At 45.0% G+C, this 13647-nt stretch overlaps 1 protein-coding gene across 2 annotated transcripts in view; it reads left to right on the top strand.

Annotated features, from left to right (window-relative positions):
* Positions 1-13647, top strand: part of LOC138740834 (RNA-binding protein 4B-like) — a 48778-nt gene that overhangs the window by 23156 nt on the left and 11975 nt on the right. The gene's annotated exons all lie outside the window — the stretch shown is intronic.

The raw sequence follows: 13647 nt of genomic DNA, 5'->3' as shown, positions 1-13647 counted from the left end.
ACGAGGCCCTTCTTCAGAGAGAGACGAGGCCCTTCTTCAGAGAGAGACGAGGCCCTTCTTCAGAGAGAGACGAGGCCCTTCTTCAGAGAGAGACGAGGCCCTTCTTCAGAGAGAGACGAGGCCCTTCTTCAGAGAGAGACGAGGCCCTTCTTCAGAGAGAGACGAGGCCCTTCTTCAGAGAGAGACGAGGCCCTTCTTCAGAGAGAGACGAGGCCCTTCTTCAGAGAGAGACGAGGCCCTTCTTCAGAGAGAGACGAGGCCCTTCTTCAGAGAGAGACGAGGCCCTTCTTCAGAGAGAGACGAGGCCCTTCTTCAGAGAGAGACGAGGCCCTTCTTCAGCGAGAGACGAGGCCCTTCTTCAGCGAGAGACGAGGCCCTTCTTCAGCGAGAGACGAGGCCCTTCTTCAGAGAGAGACGAGGCCCTTCTTCAGAGAGAGACGAGGCCCTTCTTCAGCGAGAGACGAGGCCCTTCTTCAGCGAGAGACGAGGCCCTTCTTCAGCGAGAGACGAGGCCCTTCTTCAGCGAGAGACGAGGCCCTTCTTCAGCGAGAGACGAGGCCCTTCTTCAGCGAGAGACGAGGCCCTTCTTCAGCGAGAGACGAGGCCCTTCTTCAGCGAGAGACGAGGCCCTTCTTCAGCGAGAGACGAGGCCCTTCTTCAGCGAGAGACGAGGCCCTTCTTCAGCGAGAGACGAGGCCCTTCTTCAGCGAGAGACGAGGCCCTTCTTCAGCGAGAGACGAGGCCCTTCTTCAGCGAGAGACGAGGCCCTTCTTCAGCGAGAGACGAGGCCCTTCTTCAGCGAGAGACGAGGCCCTTCTTCAGCGAGAGACGAGGCCCTTCTTCAGCGAGAGACGAGGCCCTTCTTCAGCGAGAGACGAGGCCCTTCTTCAGCGAGAGACGAGGCCCTTCTTCAGCGAGAGACGAGGCCCTTCTTCAGCGAGAGACGAGGCCCTTCTTCAGCGAGAGACGAGGCCCTTCTTCAGCGAGAGACGAGGCCCTTCTTCAGCGAGAGACGAGGCCCTTCTTCAGCGAGAGACGAGGCCCTTCTTCAGCGAGAGACGAGGCCCTTCTTCAGCGAGAGACGAGGCCCTTCTTCAGCGAGAGACGAGGCCCTTCTTCAGCAATTCGAATCCCTTTTGCAGGTCAGCCAAAGTGGAATGCAGTATTTCTTCTGTAGCAGAGAACCTTTCTCGCGGTCGGTCGAGGTGGTTTCTCATCCCTCGGTAAGTAAAAGGAGGAACTCTGACAATTCTGTCTATAACCACACAATGAGGCCAAGTGGGTTTCTCAACCCCACAAAGGAGGCCAAAGAGATGTTTCTTTTCTTAAAATGGCCTTGAGCACAATGTGCACTGTCTTTTCAAGAAGCTGGTCGCATGGTCCCTGCCCCTGGCTTCTCCCCTTTGCTCTGCAAATGTATCAACTTTCAGAACATGCTACCTTCAAAGCCTGCTGCTTGTTCACAGTCACTCTCCAAAAAAAATGGTTATAGTATATGTATATAGTATATACCCCCAAAGGGCTATAGTATATGTAAGTGCGATAACTTCCTCAAGCAAGCGGAACAAGAGTCCTTCATTATTATTCTTAAAGAGAGTCCCACACAATAAAATGAACTTAAAAATGGGAGAACATCACAGTAAACCTTTACAGTATGAACCAGCTGGTGGTTGGGTATAAAACCAGGCCTGGAGAAAATGCGCTGGTTGGTAGTCCTGGAAAACTGGGACATGGACTTCAAAGTGTTAATAATTATTTGATTCTATGCCTGCCACACGTTCTCTTCTGATATGCTAACTTTGCTAAACCAATCTGTGTTTGCAAATCTGAAACCATGCATTGACTTGAGATGATAAAATATAGCCAGGAATACACCACTGATCCCATTGAGTCTGCCCCTGCCATTTAATCTGAGCTGATCCATTCTCCCACTCAGTCCCACTGCCTGGTCCCCATAACCTTTGATGCCCTGGCTTATCAATTACTGCCTTAAATACACCCAATGACCTGGCCTCCACAACCACCTGTGGCAACAAATTCCATGGATTCACCACCCTCTGGCTGAAGATTTTTTTGGAAAATTTTTTTGTTTTCCGAAACAAGCCTGGTGTCCCTTTTGAAAATGGTCATTTTTAACATTTGCACAAATTGCTTCTGAGATTCAAGGACAATATCAATCGACTTGTAAATCCCCTCCCTCCTCCCATCCCGCAAACATCAAAAGAATACAAAAGAAGGAAAGAGATAGAAAATAGTAAAGAAAAGAAAAATTTAGCATGGTGCCAGTCTTTCTAATCTACTTCCACTCTGCTGTTGACCAATTTTTACAACTGAACTGTTCTAACTGGGCACCAAAGTACTGTAGTTAAGGTTGCCATATTTTGGCAAAGGTATTTATTTCTTAAATTATGTTATTTTCTCCATGGGCACACAGTTGGGCATTTCTGGACTATGCAGTGATGAGCCGGGGGAAGAGAGTCGGGCTTCCAGATGATTGCAATGCATTTTTTTTTGCTACTGACAGGGCAATATCTGCAAATTTGTTAATTTTCTGCACAGATTCTGAAGAAATTTCTTCACATATCTGTTTGAAATGGACCGCCTTCAATCCTGAAGTTGTGCCCTCTTGTCCTAGACTCTCCCACCATTGGAAACAATATTTCTACATCTACTCTATCCACACCTTCCAACGTTTGAAAAGTTTCAGTGTGTTCTCTCATTCTCTTCAATTCCAATGAGTACAGACCAAGAGCCAAGTATGATGATGGTTTCATCCTTGTGAACCTCTTCCGAACATTCTAATGTCAGCGCATTCTTTAATGAATAGTCTAAAACTGCTCACAATATTCCACTGAGGTCTCACCTTTTAACGCCTCAACATCTTATCCATATTCTTGTATTCTATTCCTCTTGAATCGAATGCCACCTTTGCATTTGCCTTCTTCACCAACGACTCATCCTGCAAGTTTACCATCAGGGTATCCTGCACAAGGGGTCCCATGTCTCTTTGCATCTGGGAATTTTTAAATTTCTCCCATTTGGAAAATGGTCTGCACATTTATTTCTTCGATTGAAGTACATTTTGCAGCATTCTATTTCATTTGCCACTTCTCTGCCGATTCTGTTTCCTCAACACCTCCTGCTCCACCACCTACTTTCATATCATCTGCAAACTTGGCCACAAAGCCAAATCATTAATATACAACATTTAAAAAATTGAAATTGCCATAAATTGGATGGCTAATTAAAAATCTTCTACATTTAACGTGAATGGGCTTAATAACCCAATCAAACGCAAGAGGGTGTTATATTAAGAAATTAGAAGTTGATATTGCATTTTTGCAAGAAACTCATTTAACTGAAATTGAACATCAAAAGTTAAAAAGAGATTGGATGGGTCAAGTTTTTTCTTTTAATTCTAACACTGGGGGGGGGCAATTTTAGTTCATAAAAATTTGCCATTTTTGAATCAGATATGAGTCAATTGGGAGGGATTTGTTAGTTAATTGTAAAATTTATTCTGAGTCTTGGACTTTGGTGAATATTTATGCACAAAATGTGGATGATGAGATGTTTTACTTAATTTATCATACTCTCTTGATCAAATTATGATAGGGGGTGACCTTAATTGTGGTTTGGATCCTTTAGTTGATAAATCTGGTGAATTGATGCCCAGAATTAAGATGGCCACAATCCAAATTGTTAATATACAACATAAAAAGAGGCAGCCCCCAACACCGACCCCGGGGAATCCCCACGAGCAGAATAGGATCCCAGTATTCTGACTCTACCTCCTGCCGAACAGCCTCAGCTTGCATTAGTATCTTTCCTGTTATACCATGGGCTCTTGTTAAGTAGCCTCATGAGCAGTACTTTGTCGAACGCAAACTCATAGCATCCACTGCTTATCGTCACTACTAATAGGTTTGCCAAGCAAAATTTTCCCTATTGGCTTTGGCCTATCTTGTCAAGTGCCTCCGAGTACTCTGTAACCTCATCCTTGACAATAGTCTTCCCAACCAGGCTAACTGGTCTATAATTTCCTTTCTGCTGCTTCCCTCCCTTCTTGAATAGTGGAATTGATGTTTGCAATATTCCAGTCTTCCGGAGCATCTATAGATTCTGAAAGATCATTACTGACGCCACCAACAACTTCTCGCAGAGCCCAAGGCTGCAATCCATCTGGCCCAGGAGGCTTGTCTACCTATTAGACCCTTTCTGAGCACCTTCGTCCTTGTCATAGTAACTGCATTCACTTTGCTTCCCTGCTACCACTGGACATCTGGCACCCGACTAACATCTTCCAAAGTGAAGACAGATGAAAAATACTCCTCTACCATCTCCTTGCCTCCCATTATTATTTCTCCAGCATCATTTTCTTGTCATATATCTACTCTCACCTCTCCTTTACTCTTTATATACTTAAAGGAGCTTTCTGTACCCTCTGATATTATTTGCCAGCCTACTTTTTAAAAAAAATTTAAATATAGACGTAACAGGTCATTTTGGCCCATGCCGCCCAATTATCCTACACCTCCAGTATGTTTTGAATGGTGGGAGGAAACCGGAGATCCCAGGGAAAATCCTCGCAGACACTGGGGAGAGCGTACAAACTTATAGACAGTAGGGGATTCAAATCCCGATCTCTGGCGCTGTAAAGGTGTTGCCCTAACCACTTCACCAACAGTGCCGCCCGCCCCCTTCCCAATAACTTTTTAGTTGCTTTCAAAGCCTTCTCAATCCTCTACCTTCCTGCTCATTTTTACTTTCTTGTATGTCCTCTCTTGGCTTCGACTTCCCCTGTCAGCAACGAGAAAGTCTGCAATGCACAAACGTGCTGGAGAAACCCAGCAGGTCATGTAGTGTCCAGAGGAAGCAAAGGGTGACAAACACTTTGGATCTTTGTCAGGTATAAGCAAACATAAAAACAGAAAAATGCTGGAGGAACTCAGCGGTTCACCAAGCATCTATTGGAAGGGTAGCCAACAGTTCAAGTCTGAGCCATTCAAGTTAATTGTCGTCTGTTTCTCTGGTCCTCAGTGCAAAACATGCAGACACACAACCAGACATAACACACATGTACAGACAAGCAATACATATGCAGGACAAGTATTTCATCAATACAAATAAATAAATGAATATCGTTTTGTGAGTCGCAGGTAGTTGGTGTGAGCTGTTCCTTTGGTCGGTCAGCATTCTCACTGCCCATGGCAAGAAGCTGTTCCTCAGCCTGGTGGTACTGTCGCTGGTCCTCCTGCCTTTCTTCCTCGATGGGAGATGCACGCAGAGTGGAAGGGGTCCTCGATGATTTTGCACGTGCACTTCAGGCAATGATCATGGTAGATCACATCATGGGGGGCGGGGGGGGGGGAAAGAAAACTCTAGTGATGCTCTCTGCCACTCTTATGGTTCCATGAATTGACCTCCGATCCATTTCTCTGCAGCAACCACACCCACACTGTGATGCAGCCGGCCAGGACGCTCTCAACAGAGCTTCTGTAGAAGGTTGACTGATGGACTTTAATGCAGATAAGTGTGAGGTGTTGCACTTTGGAAGAGCAAATAAGGGTAGGATGTACTCAATAAATGGTAGGCCTTATAAATCAAAGTACTGAATATAGATGTTAGTCAAGTCGTTGCTGAGACCACACTTAAATAATATGTGCAGTTCTGGTCGCCCAGCAGCAGGAAAGACATCAGTAAGATTTAGAAAGTGCAGAGAAGATGTTTCCAGGCCTTCAAGAGTTGAGTTCCTGGGAAAGATTTAACAGGTTAGGACTATACTCCTCGGAACGAAGAAGAATGAGGGAAGACTTGATTGAGCTTTATAAGATTATGAGGGGTATAGACAGAGTAGATGTGAGAAGGATGTTTCCACTTAAGCCGCTTTCAGGTGGCCAGAATACCTGACTGTAAAGCCGCCTATTCTACCCCAATGCGGCTGTCGGTTGGCCACCTGAAAGTGGAGAACCCGGCCAGGAGGAGCACTTACTTAGCCCTCCTCCTGTAGGTATATTCTCCGGCTCTGAGAATCCCCCTTTGCACCCGAAAGCAGTAGTGGGACTACGGCCACAGTCCACAGGAACCCGGCATTTGCTCGGACACAGCTCTCCTTCAGCCAGCACATTCAGGTGACAGAAAGGCGTCTTGTCCGTGGCCACCTGAATGCCCGGCTGCATTCCCCCAGCCGCGTCTGCCGGTGCATTATCTGCGACCGAGCATCTGAAAGCGGCTGTAGATTGGGGGAAATAAATTCGAGAGGTCATAGCTTTAGGGGAGAGGCGTAAGGGAACATTAGGGGGACGTTTTGCACTCAGAGAGTGGTAGGAGTGTGGAAAGAGCTGCCATCTGATGTAGTGAATGCAGATTCAATCTTGAGTTTTAAAAATAAATTGGATAAATACATGGATAGGAGAGGTCTGGATGGTTATGGAATGAGAGCAGGTCAATGGGACTAGCACAGAGTGGAGGGGTCAAAAGGCTTGTTTGTGCTGTAACGTTCCAATGGTGTCTGCTTGCCTTACCTGCTTAATTCCAATCGTCAAGGTGGGAGGAAAAAATGGGCAGACGCCACTGGGGGAGAAGGACACAGGGTTACAGGCAACATGATGTGGATAGGAGAGGAAAGGTGAGAATTGATAAGTCGAGGGGGTGTCTCTGAGTGCAGAGCTGGAGGAAGGAAGGGGAAGAGAGGAAGAAGACAGGGAGAGAGATGGTGGCGAAAGCAGGCAAGGATTAAAGGTGAGCTGAGTTATTTGCCTTCATATTCAGAGTCATGCCTATAGGGTTAGTGCTCTCTACTGGGTGTCAGATATGGGAACAATGGGTGACCTCCACCCTCCCAAATGGCCACATCTGCACCAGGTGTACCGAGATGCAGTTACTAAGGGAGCGAATTAGGGATATGGAGTTGCAGACTGTTGACCTGCGGCTTGTAAGGGAGAGTGAGGAGTTAATCGACTCAACTTTCAGGGCAAGAACCCGTGTCAGGTAAGTGGGAAACCGTCGGGAGGAAAGAAAAAAGCGAGAAAAACAGATCTCACCAGCAACTATCCCACTCAGCAACAGTTATGTTGTGTTGGATTCTGTTGAGGGAGATGACCGGACAGAAGATGGCCACGGGCACCAGGTCAATGGCAATGAGCCTGGCAGAGTGGTGCAAAAGAAAAGGAAAAGGAGAAATGTAGTAGTTATTGGGGACTCCATTGTCAGAGGTACAGACAGGAGGTTCTGTGAGCCAGATAAGTATACCCACATGGTGTCCTGCCTCCCTGGTGCAAGGGTACGAAATATCACAAATCGGGTCCAAAATATTCTGAGAGGAGAGGGAGAGCAGCCTGGTGTCTTGGTACATGTGGGTACAAACGACATTGACAAGAAAAGGGAGGAGGTAATGAAAAGGGATTACAGTGAGCTGGGACGAAAGCTGAAAGACAGGAACGCTAGGGTGGTGATCTCGGGATTACTACCTGTTCCAAATGCAAGTGAGGAAAAGAATGTAAGGATAAGGAAAATGCACATGTGGCTGAGGGGCTGGTGTCCAGGGCAAGGATTTGGCTTCTTGGATCATTGGGATCTCTTTTGGGGAAGGCATGATCTTTACAAGAGGGATGGGTTGCACCTAAATCCAAAAGGTGTCAACATTTTGGCAAGTATGTTTGGTACAGCAGTGGGGCAAGGTTTAAACTAATTTGGCAGGGGTATGGGAATCAGAGTGATAGGGAAAAGGGTAGGGAAGATAAAGAAATGGCCAGGAAAAGTAAAATAGGAAAAGTAAAATAGGAAAAGTAATGTTGGGAGGAGAAAGTAAAAAATCAGATGGTGCAGTGAGTTTTCGGGTCAATGATAGTGTTAAGAAAATTACAAAGAAAAATAGTGGGCAGAAAAATCAAAAGAAAAGGTTACAGAAGTCACTAGATATTAAAAGGGCAAAGAGCATAAGGGCACTTTATCTGAATGGTCGCAGTATTAGAAATAAGGTTAGTGAACTTGAGGCTATGATTTGGTAGCCATCACGGAAACATGGCTACAAGGTGACCCTAAATGGGAATTAAACTTTCAAGGGTATCAGGTGGTGCAAAGAGATAGACAGGATGGTAAGGGAGGTGGAGTTGCACTCTTAACCAAAGATGAGCTCCAGGCAGTAGTGAGGGATGATATAAGATCTAAAGAGTATAATGTTGAGTCCATTTGGGTAGAGATAAAGAATAACAAAGGGAAAAAATTATTGGTGGGTGTTATCTATCGCTCACCAAATAACAATAGTGGCACAGGAAATAAATAGAGAGATAAGTGAGGCATGTAATACAGCAGTTGTCATGGGGGACTTTAACTTCCACATAGATTGGGAAAATCAAGTTGGTCGTGGGAGTCTGGAGGAGGACTTCATAGAATGCATCCGTGATAGCTTTCTTGAGCAGCATGTTAAGGAATCCACAAGAGAAAATGCTCTCCTGGATCTAGTGTGCATTGAGATAGGTAGAGTAAATGATGTAATAGTCAGAGATTATCTGGGAAATAGCGATCATAGTATGATTGAATTTCTCATTCAGATGGAAGGGGAAATAGTTAGATCTAAAACTAATATATTATGCTTAAACAGGGGTGACTACCATAGGATGAGGGAGGAATTGGGCAGAGTGGACTGGGAGCGCAGGCTAATTGATGAAACAGTTGAGGAACAGTGGAAGATTTTCAAAGAAATATTTTGTAATGCTCAACAAAAATATATTCCGGTCAGGAAAAAGGGCACCAAGGGAGGGAAAAATCAACTGTGGTTAATAAAGGAAATAAAGGAGAGTATAAAATTGAAGGCGCAGGTGTACAAAGTTGCAAAGAGCAGTGGGAAACTGGAAGATTGGGAAAACTTTAAGAGACAAAGCAGGTAATAAGAAATGGGAAAAAGGATTATGAAAGTAAATTGGCACAAAATATAAAAACAGAAAGCAAAAAAATTTATAAATATATAAAACGGAAGAGGGTGGCCAGAGTTAAGATAGGACCCTTGGAGGATGAGAAAGGAAAACTGGTAGCAAAACATGAGGAAATGGCCGAGCCATTGAACAAATATTTTGTGTCAGTCTTCACGATGGAAGACACGTCCAGCATGCCCAAATGCGGAGTTAAGGATGCGAATGTTGGGGAGGGCCTTGATAAAATAGTTGTTACTAATGAAGTAGTGATGGAGAAACTAATGGGACTAAAGCCAGACAAATCACCTGGTCCTGATGATATGCATCCAAGGGTTCTGAAGGAAATGGCAGAAGTTATAGTTGATGCATTGGTGGTCATATAACAAAATTCCTTGGATTCTGGGCAGACTGGAAGACAGCAAATGTCACGCCACTTTTTAAGAAGGGATGTAGGCAGAAGACTGGAAATTATTGGCCAATTAGCTTGACGTCTGTAGTTGGAAAAATGCTTGAAGCCGTCATTAAAGATGAAATAGTGAAACTTTTGGAACGTAAGGGTTCAATCAGGCAGTCGCAGCATGGCTTTAGAAAGGGAAGATCTTGTTTGACAAACTTGTTAGGATTCTTTGAGGATATAATGGGTGCGGTGGATAGAGGGGAACAGGTTGATGTTGTATATTTGGATTTCCAGAAGGTGTTTGATAGGGGCCGCACAAGAGACTTGTCAGTAAGTTACAGGAAAGTGGAGTCTGAGGAAGTATATTGGCATGGATTGAAAATTGGTTGACAGGAGGCAGAGAGTCGGGATAAATGGGAGTTTTTCAGGTTGGCAGAGAGTGGTAAGTGGGGTGCCGCAGGGGTCAGTGTTAGGCCCACAACTGTTCATCATTTACATTGATGACTTGGAGGAGGGGACAAAATGTGGTGTAGCCAGGTTTGCAGATGACACCAAATTGAGTGGAAGAGCAAATTGTAATGAGGATGTGGAGAGTCTGCAGAGGGATATAGTTAAGCTGGATGAGTGGGCAAAGGTCTGGCAGATGGAGTACAATGTTAGTTAGTGTGAGGTTATCCACTTTGGCAAGAAAAATAAAAGAGCTGAATATTACTTAAAGGGTGAAAAACTACAGCATGCTGTAGTGCAGAGGGACTTGGGAGTGCTTGTGCATGAATCATAAAAAGTTAGGTTGCAGGTGCAGCAGGTTATTAAGAAGGCAAATGGAATGTTGGCCTTCATCGCTAGAGGAATTGAATTCAGGAGTGGGGAGGTAATGTTGCAACTGTATAAGGTACTGGTGAGACCGCACCTGGAGTACTGTGTCCAGTTCTGGTCTCCATATTTGAGGAAGGATATACTGGCTTTGGAGACGGTCCAGAGGAGGTTTACTAGGTTGATCCCTGGGATGAAGGGGTTGACTTATGATGAAAGATTAAATCATCTAGGATTGTATTTGCTCGAGTTCAGAAGAATGAGAGATCTTATAGAAACATATAGGATTATGAAGGGTATGGATAGGATAGATGTAGGAAGGTTTTTTGAGCTGGCTGGGGAAACTAAAACGAGAGGACACAGTCTCAAGATTCGGGGGAGTAGATTTAGGACAGAGATGAGGAAAAATAGTTTTTCCCAGAGAGTAGTGAATGTTTGGAATTCTCTAACCAGGGAAGTGGTTGAGGCTGCCTCATTAAACATATTTAAAATTCGGTTAGATAAATTTTTACATGATAGAGGAATTAGGGGATATGGGGAGAAGGCAGGTAGGTGGAGTTAGGTCATAAATTAGATTAGCCATGATCATATTGGATGGAGGAGCAGGCACGATGGGCCATTTTTGGCCTACTCCTGTTCCTACTTCCTATGTTCCTATGTTCGTACCTCATTGATATCCTTCCTATTATTTGGGGCCCAGAACTGCACACAATATTCCAAACTAGGCCTCACCAATGAATTAATCCAGTTCCCTTTCAGAAATTACTCGATCTTTTTTCACCGCCCTTTCCAGCAGGTTTCTGAGAATCTCTTTAGAACTGTGAAAGGGGTAGATTTAAAGATTCTCCATGAATATTGGAGATGAGCAGTTGTCACGATGCTGTTGCGGGATCAAAGTTTTCCAGCAAGGAAACAGGCTCTTCAGCCCACCTATCCATCCTGACCCAAGCTAGTCCCATTTCAAGAGGGATAAGAGCAGGGACGTGGTGCAGAGGATTAATAAAGCCGGCACAGTTTGCGTAGCGGTTAGTACAACACCTTTACAGTGGCAGCGATCGGGACTGGACCTGGGTTTGAATCCCGCGCTGTCCGTAAGGAGTTTGTACGTTCTCCCTGCGTCTGTGTAGGTTTCCTCCAAGGTTTCTTTCCACCATTCAAAAACATACGTGGGTCAATGGGGTGTAATTTGGGGGGCATGGACTCGTAGGGCCGAATTGGCCCATTACAGTGCTGTATGTCTAATTTAACCAATTGAAGACACTGGTGAGACCCCACCTGGAGCATTATGGGCTCCTCATTTCAAAAGGGATGTGCTGATATGGGAGAGGGTACAGAGGGGGTTCACAAGGATGATTCCGGGAATGAAAGGGTCATCACATGAAGAAGGTTTGATGGCTATTGGCCTGTGCTTGTTAGAATTTAGGAGAACGAGGGGGGAATCTCATTGAAACATTTCGAATGTTGAAAGGCGTTGACAGAGTAGAGGTAGAAATATTGTTTCCCGTGGTGGGAATCAAGGACAAATTCAGGGTGTGCACTTACATTCGTTATCAGTTTACAGTTCTTTTATTTGTTTACATTGTGAGCAGTTTATTTTTTGCACTACTAATTAGTGGTAATTCTGCCGCGCCCGCAGGAAAAAAGAATCTCGGGTGTATGTGATGTCATGACTGTACTCGGATGATAAATCTGAATCTGAACTTAGAACAGGGATGCGGGAAATTTCTTCGGCCATAGGGCAGTGAATCTGCGAAACTCTTTGCCACAGGCGATTGTGGAGGCCAGGCCGTTGGGCATATTGCAGACAGGTCAGGGCATCGAAGGTTATGGGAGGAAGGCCGGGCAATGGGGCTGAATGGGAAAGTGGATCAGCACATGATTAAGTGCAGGGCACACTCGATGGGCTGAATGGCCTATTTCTGTTCCTATGTCTTATTAATGATCGAGAAAAGGGAATCTATTATCACTAAATTGACGCTCAACTGGATTAGGGTGTGAGCTGTGAGGTAGATTCCAAGAGGCCGCAGGGCGATTAGGACAATGGGCAGATGTGTAATATAAATGTTATTATCCACTTTGGTGGCAATAACAGGCAGTTGCCTGAATAGTGAGAAATTAGGAAACGAGATCTGGGTGTCACAGTACATCAGTCATTGAAGATTGGAACACAGGGTTCAGCGGGCGGTGAAACAAACAACACGTTGGCCTTTAATGCGAGAGGTTTTGAATATAGAAGCAGGGAGGTCCTGCTGCAGTTGTACAGGGCCTTTGTGAAGCTCAACTTGAATATTGTGTGGTTTTTGTTTCAGGAATGTTCTTGCAATAACAAACAGAGTGATAAATATAAAGGCACACGACGACAGCACCAGGGAGTAAATGAGTAGTTCAATTTTAAATTTATTGTCAGAGCACATAGATGACATCACATACACCCTGAGATTCCTTTTTCCTGCAGGCAGGTAGAATTACCACTTATTGCCCATGCAAAAAAAAAACTGTACACAATGTACAGGTAAACAAATAAAGAAATGTAAACAAACAGTGCAATACAGAGAGAGAAGAAAATCAATAAAGTACAAAACTAAGAGTCCTGAAATGGGTCCCTGATTGAGTTTGTCGTTGAGGAGTCTGATGGTGGAGGGGTAGCAGCTGTTCCTGAACCTGGTGGTGGCATCGATACCTCTTTCCTGATGGCAGCAGTGAGAACAGAGCGAGTGTTGGGTTGTATGGATCCTTGACGATCGCTGCTGCTCTCCAATGGCAGCGTCCCCTGTAGATGTTCTCAATGGTGGGGATGGTTTTGCCTGTGATGCCTTGGGCTGCGTCCACTACCTTTTGCAGGGCTTTACGCTCAGGGTATTGGTATCCCCCATACAAAATTATGTAGACACCACGGTTGAAGTAAAAACACAAAATGCTGGAGAAGCCCAGCAGGTCAAACAGTGTCCTTTATGTAGCAAAGGTAAAGATCCATTACTGACGTTTCAGGCTCACTTTGATGAAGGGGTCAAGCCCAAAACGGCAGTGATGGATCTTTGCCTTTGCTACATAAAGGACAGTGTTTTTTTTTGTGTTTTTATCAAACTAGACCGTGATGCAGCCGGTCAGCAGACTTTCCATCCGGCATTTGTGGAAATTTGCCAGGGTTTCCAATGTCGTACTGAATCTCCGCAAACTCCTGAGGATGTAGAGGCGCTGACGGGCTTTCTTCATGATGCCGTTGATGTGTTGGATCCAGGAAAGATCCTCTGAGATAGTGACTCCCAAGAACTTAAATTTGCTCACCCCCTCCACCTCTGATCCCCCAATGATCACTGGATCGTACTCCTCTGGCTTTCCTTCCCTGAAGTCGACAATCATCTCCTTGGTTTCGGTGACATTGAATGCGAGGTTGTCGTTGGTGCACCATTCGACCAAATTTTCAATCTCCCTTCTGTACGCTGACTCATCACCATTTTTTTATACAACCCACCACTGTGGTATCGTTAGCAAACTTGTGTTATTGATGGTGTTATTGTTGTACCG

The sequence above is a fragment of the Narcine bancroftii genome, chromosome 8 (genome assembly GCF_036971445.1).
Source record: "Narcine bancroftii isolate sNarBan1 chromosome 8, sNarBan1.hap1, whole genome shotgun sequence".
Lineage (NCBI taxonomy): Eukaryota > Metazoa > Chordata > Chondrichthyes > Torpediniformes > Narcinidae > Narcine > Narcine bancroftii.
This window is presented reverse-complemented; position numbering and strand designations above follow the sequence as displayed.